The following is a 12917-nucleotide window of genomic DNA, read 5'->3' on the forward strand; positions in this document are numbered from 1 at the left end:
CATCTGTACAGGGCATTGGTGAAGCCGCAGCTGGAATACTGTGTGCAGTATTGGTCCCCTTATTTGCGGAAGGATATATTGGCCTTGGAGGGAGAGCAGAGAAGGTTCACCAGGTTGATACCAGAGATGAGGGATGTTGATTATGAGGAGAGACTAAGCAGATTGGGTTTGTACTCGTTGGAATTTAGAAGGCTGAGGGGGGATCTTATAGAGACCTATAAGATAATGAAGGGGCTGGATAGGGTAGAGGTGGAGAGATTCTTTCCACTTAGAAAGGAAACTAGAACTAGAGGGCACAGCCTCAAAATAAAGGGGGGTCAGTTTAGGACAGAGTTGAGGAGGAACTTTTTCTCTCAGAGGGTAGTGAATCTCTGGAATTCTCTGCCCACTGAAGTGGTGGAGGCTACCTCGTTGAATATGTTTAAGTCACGGATAGATGGATTCCTGATCGGTAAGGGAATTAGGGGTTATAGGGATCAGGCGGGTAGGTGGAACTGATCCACTTCAGATCAGCCATGATCTTATTGAATGGTGGGGCAGGCTCGAGGGGCTAGATGGCCTACTCCTGCTCCTATTTCTTATGTTCTTATGACATCTGTCCTATATCTATCACCCCTCAATTTAAAGCTATGTCACCTCGTGCTAGCCATCACCATCTGAGGAAAAAAGCTTTCACTATCCACCCTATCTAATCCTCTGATCATCTTGTATGCCTCTATTAAGTCACCTCTTAACCTTCTTCTCTCTAACGAAAACAACCTCAAGTCCCTCAGCCTTTCCTCATAAGACCTTCCCACTATACCAGGCAACATCCTGGTAAATCTCCTCTGCACCCTTTCCAATGCTTCCACATCCTTCCTATAATGCAGTGACCAGAACTGTATGCAATACTACAAGTGTGGCCGCACCAGAGTTTTGTACAGCTGCAACATGACCTCATGGCTCCGAAACTCAATCCCTCTACTAATAAAAGCTAACACACTGTACGCCTTCTTAACAACCCTATCAACCTGGGTGCCAATTTTCAGGGATCTATGCACATGGACACGGAGATCTCTCTGCTCATCCACACTGCCAAGTATCTTACCATTAGCCCAGTACTCTGTAATCCTGTTACTCCTTCCAAAGTGAATCACCTCACACTTTTCCGCATTAAACTCCATTTGCCACCTCTCAGCCGAGCCCTGCAGCTTATCTATGTCCCTCTGTAACCTGCAACAACCTTCCGCACTGTCCACAACTCCACCGACTTTAGTGTCATCCGCAAATTTACTAACCCATCCTTCTATGCCCTCATCCAGGTCATTTATAAAAATGACAAACAGCAGTGGCCCCAAAACAGATCCTTGCAATACACCACTAGTAACTTAACTCCAGGATGAACATTTCCCATCAACCACCACCCTCTGTCTTCTTACAGCTAGCCAATTCCTGATCCAAACCGCTAAATCACCCTCAGTCCCATGCGTCCGTATTTTCTGCAATAGCTTACCGTGGGGAACCTTATCAAACGCTTTACTGAAATCCATATACACCACATCAACTGCTTTACCCTCATCCACCTCTTTGGTCACCTTCTCAAAGAACTCAATAAGGTTTGTGAGGCATGACCTACCCTTCACAAAACCGTGCTGACTATCCCTAATCAAATTATTCCTTTCTAGATGATTATAAATCCTATCTCTTATCCTTTCCAAAACTTTGCCCACAACAGAAGTAAGGCTCACTGGTCTATAATTACCAGGGTTGTCCCTACTCCCCTTCTTGAACAAGGGGACAACATTTGCTATCCTCCAGTCTTCTGGCACTATTCCTGTAGACAATGACAACATAAAGATCAAAGTCAAAGGCTCTGCAATCTCCTCTCTAGCCTCCCAGAGAATCCTGGGATAAATCCCATCCGGCCCAGGGGACTTATCTATTTTCACACTTTCCAGAATTGCTAACACCTCCTCCTTATGAACCTCAATCCCGTCTAGTCTAATAGCCTGTATCTCAGTATTGTCCTCGACAACATTGTCTTTTTCCTGAGTGAATACTGACGAAAAATATTCATTTAGCGCCTCTCCTATCTCTTCGGACTCCACGCCCAACTTCCCACTACTATCCTTGACTGGCCCTAATCTTACCCTAGTCATTCTTTTATTCCTGACATACCTATAGAAAGCTTTAGGGTTTTCCTTGATCCTACCTGCCGAAGACTTCTCATGTCCCCTCCTGGCTCTTCCTAGCTCTCACTTTAGGTCCTTCCTGGCTGGCTTGTAACTCTCAAGCGCCCTAACTGAGCCTTCACGTCTCATCTTTACATAAGTCTCCTTCTTCCTCTTCACAAGAGATTCAACTTCTTTAGTAAACCATGGTTCCCTCGCTCAACCACTTCCTCCCTGCCTGACAGGTACATACTTATCAAGGACACGCAGTAACTGTTCCTTGTACAAGCTCCACACTTCAATTGTGCCCATCCCCTGCAGTTTCCTTCCACATCCTATGCATCCTAAATCTCGCCTAATCGCATCATAATTTCCTTTCCCCGAGCTATAACTCTTGCCCTGCGGTATATACCTATCCCTTTCCATCGCTAAAGTAAATGTAACCAAATTGTGGGCACTATCACCAAAGTGCTCACCTACCTCCAAATCTAACACCTGGCCTGGTTCATTACCCAGTACCAAATCCAATGTGGCCTCGCCTCTTGTTGGCCTATCGACATACTGTGTCAGGAAGCCCTCCTGCGCACATTGGACAAAAACTGACCCATCTAAAGTACTCGAACTATAGCTTTTCCAGTCAATATTTGTAAAGTTAAAGTCCCCCATAACAACTACCCTGTTACTTTCGCTCCTATCCAGAATCACCTTTGCAATCCTTTCCTCTACATCTCTGGAACTTTTCGGACGCCTATAGAAAACTCCCAACAGGGTGACCTCTCCTTTCCTGTTTCTAACCTCAGCCCATACTACCTCAGTAGACGAGTCCTCATCAAACGTCCTTTCTGCCACCGTAATACTGTCCTTGACTAACAATGCCACACCTCCCCCTCTTTTACCACCTTCCCTGATCTTACTGAAACATCTAAACCCCGGAACCTGCAACAACCATTCCTGTCCCTGCTCTATCCATGTCTCCGAAATGGCCACAACATCGAAGTCCCAGGTACCAACCCATGCTGCAAGTTCACCCACCTTATTCCAGATGCTCCTGGCGTTGAAGTAGACACACTTCAAACCACCTTCCTGCCTGCCGGTAAACTCCTACGATCTTGAAACCTTATTTATGACCTCACTACTCTCAACCTCCTGTACACTGGAGCTACAATTCAGGTTCCCATCCCCCTGCTGAATTAGTTTAAACCCTCCCGAAGAGCATTAGCAAATTTCCCCCCCAGGATATTGGTACCCCTCTGGTTCAGGTGTAGACCATCCCGTTTGTAGAGGTCCCACCTACCCCAGAATGACCCCCAATTATCCAGGTATCTGAATCCCTCCCTCCTGCACCATCCCTGTAGCCACGTGTTCAACTGCTCTCTCTCCCTATTCCTCTCCTCGCTAGCACGTGGCACGGGTAACAAACCAGAGATAACAACTCTGTTTGTTCTAGCTCTAAGCTTCCACCCTAACTCCCTGAATTTCTGCCTTACATCCCCATCCCTTTTCCTACCTATGTCTTTGGTGCCTATATGTGGACCACGACTTGGGGCTGGTCCCCCTCCCCCTTAAGGATCCCGAAAACACGATCCGAGACATCATGGACCCCGGCACCTGGGAGGCAACACACCAGCCACGAGTCCCCCTCGTTCCCACAGAATCTCCTATCTGTCCCCCTAACTATGGAGTCCCCAATGACTAATGCTCTACTCCTCTCCTCCCTTCCCTTCTGAGCAACAGGGGCAGACTCTGTGCCAGAGACCTGTACCCCATGGCTTACCACTGGTAAGTCTCCCCTCCCCCAACAGTATCCAAAACTGTTGGATAGATTGGTTTTTAATTAGTAACGGGATGAAGGGTTATGGAGAACAGGCAGAAAGGTGAAGATGAGGCCCTGATGAGATCAGCCATTATCGTATTGAGTGGTGGAGCAGGCTCGAGGGGCTGAATGGCCTAGTTCTTATGTATCATTATGTAATTCTCCTCCACAGCAACCTCTCCCACCCCATCGATATCTCTATTCCCAAACCCCACCAAGTTCCGCATCAACTCTCCATTAAATACACCAATGGTCTCTACTTCAAATACTCTGAGCAACTTCCACATTCTCACTGAACACTGTGTCAAGAAATTCCTCTGAAGTTCTTTATTAGATTTATCAATGACTATCTTATATTCACACTGCCTTGTTTAGGTCTCCTCACAAGTGGCACTCCTCCACCAGTTCATCAATCTCTGTCAGATGGGGACAGTAGCATCGTTGTATTGTTACTGGGCGCCGGACTCAGATGCCTGGACCAACACTGTGGAGATGCGTTGAAATCTCACCTGGGCAGCTAGGGGGATAAAACGCTACTCTCATTGATGATGATCTTAAATTACTGATTGTTGTAAAAACCCATTTGTTCCTTCAGGGAAGGAAATCTGCCATCCTTACCCGGCCTGGCCTACATGTGACTCCAGAGCCACAGCGATGTATCTGAAATGGCTCAGGGAGCCACTCAGTTGTAGATGCCTCACCACAACCTGCCAAAGGGGAATTTAGGATTGGGCAATCAGTAAGCTCACATCCCAAAGACAAGTCATTGTTTTCAATGAAATAGAAATGTTTCATCTTGTATTCTATTTTTGTATTTTTAATTCCTTTCTACTGACTTGCACGGGTTAGCACAAAGCGTCATTACACATCCTGTTTACAGCAGCATTCTAAAATGCAGTAGAGTGTGGTGTGGGATAGTGTGGTAGAGCACAGTGCATTACAGTGTGGGAGAATGCACTACCATGCAGTGTAGTGCAGTAGTGTGGTACAGTGCAGCACAGTGTTGTATAGCGTGGGACGGTATGATGCAATGTGGTATAGGACAGCTTGGCCAGTTCTTGTGATGATAATGACGTGTGTACACGTGTGTGCTTGCATGTGTGTGTGCACCTGCACATGTGCATGCGTGCATACTGTGCACTTGTGCGTGTGTGTGTGGGCATGTGTGTGCATGTGTGTGCGTGTGTGCATGTACATGGGGAGGTGATGGCCGAGTGGTATTATCGCTGGACTATTAACCCAGAAACTCAGTTCATGTTCTGGGGACCCGGGTTCGAATCCCGCCACGGCAGATGGTGGAATTTGAATTCAATAAAAATTATCTGGAACGAAGAATCTACTGATGACCACGAAACCATTGTCAATTGTTGCAAAAACCCATCTGGTTCACTAATGTCCTTTAGGGAAGGAAAATCGCCGTCCTTACCTGGTCTGGCCTACATGTGACTCCAGAGACACAGCAATGTGGTTGACTCTCAACTGCCCTCGGGCAACTAGGGACGGGCAATAAATGCTGGCCCAGCCAGCGATGCCCATGTCCCACGAATGAATTAAAAAAATGTGCATGTGCGTGAGTGTGTGCAGGTATGTGAAATTTGCATGTGTGTGTGTATGTGTGCACACATGTGTATGTGCGTGCGTGTATATCTGTCAGGGTGGACAGGACTGCAACAAGCTATGATGCCCTCTGTAGTTGAATAGTTTACTGGCTCGGTACATGCATGGTAAATGGCCAGTGGAGTACAAGGTACTGGGACCTATGGAAACGCAATCTTTTGCAGAAAAGATAAAAGCACAAACCTGAAGAAGGTCCTGGGTCGTGGGTCCAGCGTTCCACATGTGTCTAATCTCCTTTGAACATCACCTGCAGACTCAGCAGAGACCTGGTGGCCATGCATTTTCAGCTGTTAACCGAGTAAAGACCTTCCTCTGTTCAGTAATCTCTGTGCTCCTCACTACAGACCATCTTAAAGCTGTCGATTGCTGCCTCTCTCTCTCTCTCCTTCCAATTTTTCTCTCTCTCTCTCTCTCTTTCCCCTCTCTATCAGGAGAGTTTGAGTATGAATCTGTCAGTCAGGGACTGAGAACCGAATGAAGTCTCCCTGCCCCAAGCAATCGGACCATGAGCTTCAGATCGATTCCCTGGGATCCACTGCAGCTCATTGATCTACCCGCCCCCCCCCCCCCCCCCCCCCCTTACCCCCAGCCCCTGAGACCCAGCAGCTCCAGAGCAACGCAGACACCAGACAGCGGGTGAGGTGGGGGGGAGGGGGAGGGTGTGGGCAGGGGTGGGGTGAGGGTGAGGGGGTGGGGGGTTTGGTCAGGGCTCAGATTTCCTCAGTGCTGAATCTTTAAATATCAGCTGCCAACTCCAGCTGGATGTATTCCTGGTGTTTCACTGTGTGACCGGCGCTCCAGAACAGGGAGAGTGTCAAATGGGATTGATTGACTTTGTGGGAGAGACATTTTCCCCCAATCCCTGATCAGTAGAAATATTCACAGAACATGGGAAAAAAAAACAAACACGGTGATTTGTCCCTGGTGGATTTTTACCCAAATGTTTCCACAGTCAGTGAGAGGCTGCGGAATAATCCAGAACCTCCTGGCAATCCGGGCGGGTTGGCAACTCTGAGCTTTCAACAAGGACGTAGCTGGTATGTGGGGGTGAGGGGGGGGTGAGGGGGGGAGGGGGAGGGGGATGAGTGGGGGGAGTGTGGATGTGGGGGATGATAGTGTGGGAGGGGTGGAAGTGAGGGGGGTTAGAGTGGGGGTGAGGAGGTGAGGGTGATGGAGGGTGGGGGGGGGTGGGGTGGGGAGATTGGGAGTGTGGGAGGGGGTAGATGGTGGAAGTGAAAGGGGTGGGAGTGGGGGTGAGGGGGTGGGAGTGCAGAGGTGGGAGTGCGGTAGTGCGGGAGTGAGGGGGAGGGGGATGAGGGGGGGAGTGTGGGTGTGGGGGATGATGGTGTGGGAGGGGTGGAAGTGAGGGGGGTGAGAGTGGGGGTGAGGAGGTGAGGGTGATGGAGGGTGGGGGGGTGGGGTGGGGGGAATGAGAGTGCGGGAGGGGGTGGACGGTGGAAGTGAGAGGGGTGGGAGTGGGGGTGGGAGTGCAGAGGTGGGAGTGCGGTAGTGCGGGACTGAGGGGGAGGGGGATGAGGGGGGGAGTGTGGGTGTGGGGGGATGATAGTGTGGGAGGGGTGAAAGTGAGGGGGGTGAGAGGGGAGGTGAGGAGGTGAGGGTGATGGGGGTGGGCGGAATGGGAGTGCGGGAGGGGGTGGACGGTGGAAGTGAGAGGGGTGGGAGTGGGGGTGAGGGGGTGGGAGTGCAGAGATGGGAGAGCGGTAGTGCGGGAGTGAGGGGGATGAGGGGGGGAGTGTGGGTGTGGGGGATGATGGTGTGGGAGGGGTGGAAGTGAGGGGGGTGAGAGTGGGGGTGAGGAGGTGAGGGTGATGGAGGGTGGGGGGGTGGGGTGGGGGGAATGGGAGAGCGGGAGGGGGTGGACGGTGGAAGTGAGAGGGGTGGGAGTGGGGGTGAGGGGGTGGGAGGGCAGAGGTGGGAGCGCAGTAGTGAAGGAGTGAGGGGGTGGGGGGTGAGGGGGGGTGGGGGGGGGGTGGGGGTGGGGATGGATCCCAGTCCCAGGCTGGTCCCGAGTTTTTCAATACATTGCTTCTCAGGGGTTTTTATGGGGTTGTTATTTTGAGTTTACATTCCAGAAATAATTTGATTGCTGGGATGTTGCTAATCGGCCTGATAGAGAAATGGTAAAAATTCAACAAATCAAGCAGATCCAGGAATCCCCAGATTCAGCAATTCATTCTGTACAAACCTCAGCAACTTGTACTTATCCTGAGCCCTCAATACAATAAAACAGTCCACAGTGATTCATAGCAATATTAGCAAACAACATTATCATCATCATCAGATAGTCACTACGAAATTCAATGCGGAATTCAAGAAAAATGTCTTCACTCAATAGTGGAGAGAATGTGGGACTCGCTCCCATGGTGAGAGTCTTTTTGGGGTCGGACGGAGAGAGGACATGTCCCCTTTTCCTCGTGCTCTGCCACTTTTCTTTCGGCTCACGAGGAAGAATGTGGGATTCGCTCCCATGGGGATTGGGGAGAATGTTGAACTCATTCCTACGGAGAGAGGGGAGAATCTGGGACTCACTCCCATAGAGAGTGGGGAGAATGTGGGACGGAAGTCCCTATCTGCTTCAAGAAGACGACCATCATCCCGGTACCTAAGAAAAACTAATCAGTGTGCCTTAATGCCTATCGTCCGGTGGCTCTGACATCCATCATGATGAAGTGCTTCGAAAGGTTAGTCATGGTATGAATGAATGCCAGCTTCCCGGACTGCCTGGATCCACTACAGTTTGCCTACCGCCACAGCTGGTCCACAGCAGACGCCATCTCCCTGGCCCTGCACTCAACCCTGGAACATCTGGATAACAAGGACACCTATGTCAGACTCCTATTTATTGACTACAGCTCAGCCTTCACATCATTATTCCCACAAAACTCATCTCCAAACTCTGTGGCCTGGGATTCAGCACCTCCCTCTGCGACTGGATCCTAAACTTCCTAACCCACAGATCACAATCAGTAAGGATAGGCAACAACACCTCCTCCATTATCATCCTCAACACCGGTGCCCCACAAGGTTGTGTTCTCAGCCCCCTACTATACTCCTTATACACCTATGACTGTGTGGCCAAATTCCCCTCCAATTCAATTTTCAAGTTTGCTGACAACACCACCGTAGTGGGTCGGATCTCAAACAATGACGAGACAGAGTACAGGAATGAGATAGAGAATCTGGTGAACTGGTGCGGCAACAATAATCTCTCCCTCAATGTCAACAAAACGAAGGAGATTGTCATCGACTTCAGGAAGCGTAAAGGAGAACATGCCCCTGTCTACATCAATGGAGACGAAGTAGAAAGGGTCGAGAGCTTCATGTTTTTAGGTGTCCAGATCACCAACAACCTGTCCGGACCAGGGGGGACCACCCCATGCCGACACTATAGTTAAGAAAGCTCACCAACGCCTCTACTTTTTCAGAAGACTAAGGAAATTTGGCATGTCAGCTACGACTCTCACCAACGTTTACAGATGCACCATAGAAAGCATTCTTTCTGGTTGTATCACAGCTTGGTATGGCTCCTGCTCTGCCCAAGACCGCAAGAAACTACAAAAGGTTGTGAATGTAGCCCAATCCATCACGCAAACCAGCCTCCCATCCATTGACTCCGTCTACACTTCCTGCTGCCTCGGCAAAGCAGCTGGCATAATTAAGGACCCCACGCACCCCGGACATTCTCTCTTCCACCTTCTTCCATCGAGAAAAAGATACAAAAGTCTGAGGTCACGTACCAACCGACTCAAGAACAGCTTCTTCCCTGCTGCTGTCTGATTTTGAATGGATTTACCTTGCATTAAGTTGATCTTTCTCTACACCCTAGCTATGACTGTAACACTACATTCTGCACTCTCTCGTTTCCTTCTCGATGAATGGTATGCTTTGTCTGTATAGCGCGGAAGAAACAATACTTTTTGCTGTATGTTAATACATGTGACAATGTGACAGAAGGAGTGGGGAGAAGGTGGAACTCGCTCCCACAGGGAGTGGGGAGAATGTGGGTCTCGCTCCCATGGGAAGTGGGGAGAATGTGGGTCTCGGTCCCACGGGGAGTGGGGAGAATGTGGGTCGCGCTCCCATGGGTCTTGGGTAAGATGCTCTTTCAGATTCGGTACAGACTTACTGAGCTGAATGGTCTCCTTCTGCACTGTAGGGTTACTATGGAGGAGAGAGAGAGAAAGACAGACAGGGAGAGAGAGACAGAGAGAGAGAGAGACAGAGAGGCAGAACAGACAGGCAGAGAGAGAGAGTGAGGGGCAGAGTGCTTTCAGCAATAGATGGAGAGATGAATGGAGTTGAGGTTGTGCACGTGGCCAGAACTGGAGGAATGGAGGGATCTCAGATCATTGCAGGGAATTAATTTGTGATTTTATGTTTTCTACACGACACCACAGTTTTCAGCAAACCCTCAAGATTAAAAATGATGTTACTAATGTTCAGTGAAGTACTAGCTGAGAACATTCCCAGACAACCCAGGCTTTCAGCTGTGGGGTCAGTACCAATGGGCATCATTAATGGAATCACAAGGTCAATCCCCTTTAATTATTACCACCTCCAAGCCACACACCACCTTGGAAATCCATCACCGTTCCTTCGCTGTCGCTGGGTCAAAATCCTGGAACTCCCTCCCTAACAGCAATGTGGGTGTACCTACATCACATGGACTGCAGCGGCTCAAGAAGGCAACTCACGCCCAATTCTTTCCTGAAATAACAATCTTCAATAATGAACCAATTTTTATCATTTGTGGCTCTTTGCAGGGGTCGCATTCCCTCTCCCTCTCTCGCTTTCATTCTCTCTCGCTCTTGCTCTCTCTCACTCTCTCTCTCACTCTCACTCATTCTCGCTCGCTCTCACTCTCGCTCGCTCTTGGTCTCTCTCATTCTTGCTCTGTCGCTCTCTCTCGCTCTCTCTTGCTCATTCTCGCTCTCTCTTGCTCTCTCTCGCTCTCTCTCACCCTCTCTTGCTCACTCTCGCTCTCTCTTGGTCTCTCTCATTCTTGCTCTGTCGCTCACTCTCGCACTCTCTCCGCTGTCGTGCTCTCTCTCGCTCTCTCTCGCTCTCTCTCACCCTCTCTTGCTCACTCTCGCTCTCTCTTGGTCTCTCTCATTCTTGCTCTGTCGCTTGCTCTCGCACTCTCTCCGCTGTCGCGCTCTCTCTCGCTCTCTCTTGCTCTCTCTCACCCTCTCTTGCTCACTCTTGCTCTCTCTTGGTCTCTCTCATTCTTGCTCTGTCTCTTGCTCTCGCACTCTCTCCGCTGTCGCGCTCTCTCTCTCTCTCTCTCGCTCTCTCTTGCTCTCTCTCGCTCTCTCTCACCCTCTCTTGCTCACTCTCGCTCTCTCTTGCTCTCCCTCTCTTGCTCTCTCTCGCTCGCTCTCGTCACTCTCACTCTCTCTCTCGCTCTGTCTCGCTCACTCTTTCTCTCTCTTGCTCTCTCTCACTCTCTCTCACTCTCTCTCTTGCTCTCTCTCACTCTCTCTCATGCTTTCTCTCACTCTCTCTCTCGCTCTCTCTTTCTCTCTCTCAAACTTCCTCTTGCTCTCTCTCTCTCCGTCTCTCTCTCGCTCTCTCTCTCTCTATGGCTCTCTCTCTCTATCACCTCTGAGTTAGAAAGCTACTGGTTCAAGTCCCACATTAGAAATTTGACTTGATGCTCCCAGTACTCGCAGGACTGAGGGAATGCTGCACTGTTGGAGATGCCAGTCTTTGGGATGAGGTTAAATGGGAGCCCTGTCTGCTCTCCCAGGGAAAGCGCAGAAGATCCCACAGACAGTATTGTGAAGAGGACCTGGCCAGTTCTTCCTGCTGGCCAGACCAATATCACTAAAACAGATAGTAGTCTCACAACACCAGGTTAAAGTCCAACAGGTTTATTTAATAGCATGAGTTTTCGGAGCGCTGCCCCTTCATCAGGTGAGTGATGGAGCGGCGCTCCGAAAGCTCGTGCTACCAAATAAACCTGTTGGACTTTAACCTGATGTTGTGAGACTACTTACTGTGCCCACCCCAGTCCAACGCCGGCAACTCCACATCATGACTAAATCAGATGATCTGGTGATTATTAGATTGCTGTTTCAGGGAGCTGGCTGTGAACCGATTGGCTGCCGTGTTCCCTGCGTTATAACAGTGACTGCACCTCACTGGTTCCAGTGTATGTTGGGACTTCCTGAGGGTGTGAAAGGCACTATAAAAATGTAACTGTTTCCTCCTTTTGCTTTCTGGCTCCTTCTTGTCATTAGCTTGACTGCTGATCAGCCCTTCCCCCCAGCGCTGGCAGGATGAGCTGTGGAACAGAGTGTGTGACAGGCTGGACTAAACCCCTCGGCACAATGCACTGACTGTTCCACACTCGGACTGACGCTGAGGACTCACGGCTCGGGGAGAATGGGGGAGGATCAGCACCGTGTGAATATCTGCTGTGTTTACAGTGAGATTTGGAGGAAGAGACTGTTACAGAAATTAGGTCCGAGGGGGGAAGGGGGGGTGTGCGGAGGAAGGGGTTGGCGGGGAGAGGGTTGTGGATAGAGGGTGACACAATGGCAGCAGCATCCTTCCATTGGGGACGAGAGTGTGAAAGTGTGTGTGGGATTGTGAAAGAATGTGTGAGCGACAGAGTGTGAAACATGTGCACGAGAGAACACTGGACTTGAACTTCACTCGGATTTCTAAACGTCAGTCCCTGTGAATCCCAAATTCTCACAACTAAAGGAGTTTCACTGTGGCCGTCCCCAGCTGCTGAAAGTTGACTCCACTCAGTTTTGGCTGTTGTGAAAACATTACTGGGTGTTACAGAAACAGTTATTTAGGTAATAAATCTGTAACTGGCTGGTTAGGTGATTCTCTCTCTGTTTGTTAGTGACTCACATCACTGATTATTCGGGGCGCTCCTGTTCCTTCATCTCGATTATCACCCCTGCCTCTCACTTTGTCATCCCTGAAACATAGTCTGCATTTCTTTAACTCCCTTGGTGTGGTGTGGCTCTCAGTGAGTTACTCTCTGACCCGGGAGTCACAAGGTTGTAAGCCTAAGGGCCACCCCAGCGATCCTGACTAACATTGCCGGTGCTGACGGAGTGCTGAACTGTTGAAGGTGCAGTTTTTTGGATTGCTTCCTCTCTGCTTTCCGACAGTGACTGTTCACCAGAAATACTCAATCAGCAGTGAAGTGCTTTTCATTTTTATAGCGTGCAAGAAACAATACTTTTCACTGTATACCAATACACGCGACAATAATAAATCAAACCAAATCATCTTTAAAGTTACAAAGCCAGTGCTCAGAGTCGACCGGGCATATCCAAATCCATTCCTTGCTT

At 49.6% G+C, this 12917-nt stretch overlaps 1 protein-coding gene across 1 annotated transcript in view; it reads right to left on the reverse strand.

Moving 5' to 3' along the window:
* ano8b (anoctamin 8b) overlaps positions 1 to 6163 on the reverse strand; it is an 89813-nt gene extending 83650 nt beyond the window's left edge. Inside the window, exon 1 of the mRNA XM_078198554.1 lies at positions 5764 to 6163. The gene's annotated coding sequence lies outside the window, so the exon portion shown is untranslated. The remainder of the gene's footprint in view (positions 1 to 5763) is intronic.
* Positions 6164 to 12917: the final 6754 nt, after the last annotated feature.

Source organism: Mustelus asterias, chromosome 26 (genome assembly GCF_964213995.1).
Source record: "Mustelus asterias chromosome 26, sMusAst1.hap1.1, whole genome shotgun sequence".
NCBI lineage: Eukaryota > Metazoa > Chordata > Chondrichthyes > Carcharhiniformes > Triakidae > Mustelus > Mustelus asterias.